Source organism: Arachis ipaensis, chromosome B10 (assembly GCF_000816755.2).
Source record: "Arachis ipaensis cultivar K30076 chromosome B10, Araip1.1, whole genome shotgun sequence".
Taxonomy (NCBI): domain Eukaryota; kingdom Viridiplantae; phylum Streptophyta; class Magnoliopsida; order Fabales; family Fabaceae; genus Arachis; species Arachis ipaensis.
The window spans coordinates 102584938-102588122 of NC_029794.2; positions in this window are offsets into that span (position 1 = coordinate 102584938).

Here is a 3185-nt window from a genome sequence, read left to right on the forward strand (position 1 = left end):
TCTAACAAACCAGAGAAACCCATAACAAATTCTTATCCTAACAAAAAGATTTTATATGATGAGTCACTACTTTTAGAAAGAAAACAAAATATCGTGTATGAAGAGAGGTGAGGATGATTTAATCTGGTTGGGCCTGGTCTTTTTTATATTGGGTCAATAATGTTGACTAGTTTAATATGTTCCCACAACCTAGAGGATGGTATATGCCAAGAATATCTATCTTGTAAAGATTGATGTGAAAGAGTTAAGTAGAAAGATGCTTGGTGAATATGGCCACAAGTTGACCTAGAAGGAACATAAAGAAGCTTTCTTATCCTAGCTTGAGCCTTTTGGCGTACCAAATAGCAATCTACTTCCAAATGTTTAGTGTGCTCATGAAAACTAGATTCACAGCAATATGTAATGCACTTTGGTTATCAAGAAATAAAAGAGGAGGGCAAGCACAAGATATTAAGGAATTTCAGCAAATTGAGGATCCATAAAAGCTCACAAATGGTACTAGCAATATCCCGATATTCTACTTTGGTGAAAGAACGAGCAACCGTGGTCTAGTTCTTAGTTTTCCAAGACACGAAGGAATCACCTAAAAATAAACAATAGCTAGTTAAAGACCGACGTATATTTGGGCAACCCGTCTAATCTAAGTTACTAAAACCACAAATTAGATGATTGGAACTCCTAGGAAAGAAAAGTTCCTTGCCATGACTAGTCTTAAGATATCGAAGGAACACAGACAACTGCTCTGTAATGAGCTTGAGTCAGAGTTGCTAATAATTGACTAAGCTATTGAGTTGCATAAGTAATATTCGAACAAGTGGTTGTCAAATAAATTAAACGACTAACCAAATGACAATACACAAAAGGATCCAGAAGAAGAGGATTATCAACTGAGAGAGTTTGGTTGTGTTATCCATAGGAACACTAATAGGCCTGGCTCCCAAAAGATCGGAATATGTCAAAAGATCTAAGCAGTATTTATGCTACGAAAGTGTAACCCCTTTACTAGAATGAGCCACCTCAATGCCCAAAAAATACTTTAATATTCCAATATCTTGATGATGCGGATTTTACATACCACAGCTTACCGGCAAGTGCACCGGTCATACCAAATAATAAACTCAGGTGAGTGAGCGTCGATCCCACGAGGATTGATGGACTAAGCAAGCAATGATTGGTTAGTTGTTCTATTTAGATAAGTTGAAATGAGAGTTTTGAGTGTCAAATAGCATAAAAGACAATGAAGTAAGAAGAGAAAACAGTAGATGATTGAGAAAATTGTATGAGAATGGAGTTAAGGCTTTGGAGATGTCTAAATGTCCGGATTAATATTCAATGTCAATTACCTTGATCATGCAAAGATTGAGTTTATGGCAAACCCTAAGTGATTGGATTCCTATCCCTAGGCAATTCAATATCCTCTAATCCAACCAACTGTCAATTCCTTGATCAATCAATTGTATTAGTGGGTTAAGTTCAAATTTCGATTTATAAGCCACATAAACCCTAAGAACCCAAAGATGATGCAGTTATATGTCATGTACCACATTAAGTCCAGATAATTAAGGAGTTGTGAGAAAGGGTTTCAAGATGTAATTCTAGTGATATAACTTTTTTAAGATTCAGAAGAATTCAATTTATAATAGAGTTATTTTCCAATACTCACTAACCCGTAGGATGAAGAACGAAACCAATTCTTAAACATAAATCAATGCATTAATCAAGAGTAGAAGAATAAATAATTATTAATCTATCAAAGTAAACAGAGCTCCTAACTTTAACAATGGAGGTTTAGTGGCTCATAGTGTAGAGAAAACCCTAGGAGAGAAAAAACTGTAAATTACAGAATGAGAAAAATTAGGAGAAGAGAAGTCCCCGCGAGGGTAAATCTCTATCCTATTTATAGTCCTAATTGAAATTGATTTAAAAATTAAATTAAGACCTAATGAATCTTTTCTAATTAGTTATTTGATTTGAAATCAAATCATGTAGCCTTCCGTTGATTCTTGCTGCACGTGTGGTCCCCCTTCAAAATCTCGCTATAGGCGCTAAATGCCAGTGAGTAGGCGTTTAGCATCCAACATCCAGAAAGCCTTGCACAATTTACGAGGCCCTCAGCACTAAACGTTGAGTCGTGGCATTTAGTACCACCTGTCCAGAGAAGAATTGGTCTTGTTACGCTCTTACAATCGTGCGTACGTGCAGCATGTGTATACCCATGACTTCTTTTTGCTGCACCAGTGATGCGTATGCATGAGCCTCCTTTGTTTCTTCATGCATTTTTCACCAATTCTTCATCCGAATGCTACCTGAAATCAACAAATAACTATAGAAACTCAAAGTAGCATTCAATGGGGGTATAATCCACTAAAATCCTTAAAAAATCAACAGAATGTCATATAAATTATACAGAAAAGATACTAATGATGCTTGGTGCACGAATTGTGAATCACACTTTTCACAACTAGTACCACTAACCAGCAAGTGCACTGGGTCGTCCAAGTAATACCTTACGTGAGTAAGGGTCGAATCCCACAGAGATTGTTGGTTTGAAGCAAGCTATGGTTATCTTGTAAATCTTAGTTAGGAGGTCAATTATAATTATCAGTTGACTTGCAAATGAACAAGGGAACATAAAATAAATACTTGGTATGTAATAATGGAGAATGTGTTGGAGTTTTGGAGATGCTTTGTCTTCTGAATCTCTGCTTTCCTCCGCCTTCTTGTCCATGCACGCACGTTCCTCCTATGGCAAGCTGTGTGTTGGTGGATCACCGTTGTCAATGGCTACCATCTATCCTTCCAGTGAAAAGGGTCCAAGTGCGCTGTCACCGCACGGCTAATCATCTGCAGGTTCTCAATTGTACCGGAATAGGATTTACTATCCTTTTGTGTCTGTCACTACGCCCAGCACTCGTGAGTTTGAAGCTCATCACAGCCATTCAATCCCAGAATCCTACTCGGAATACCACAGACAAGGTTTAGACTTTCCGGATTCTCATGAATGCTGCTATCTATCTAGCTTATACCACGGAGATCCTGATTAAGGAATCTAAGAGATATTCATTCAATCTGATGTAGAACGGAAGTGATTGTCAGACACACGTTCATGGATTGAGGAAGGTGATGAGTGTCACAGATCATCACCTTCTCCATAATTAGGTGTGAATGGATATCTTAGATAGGAA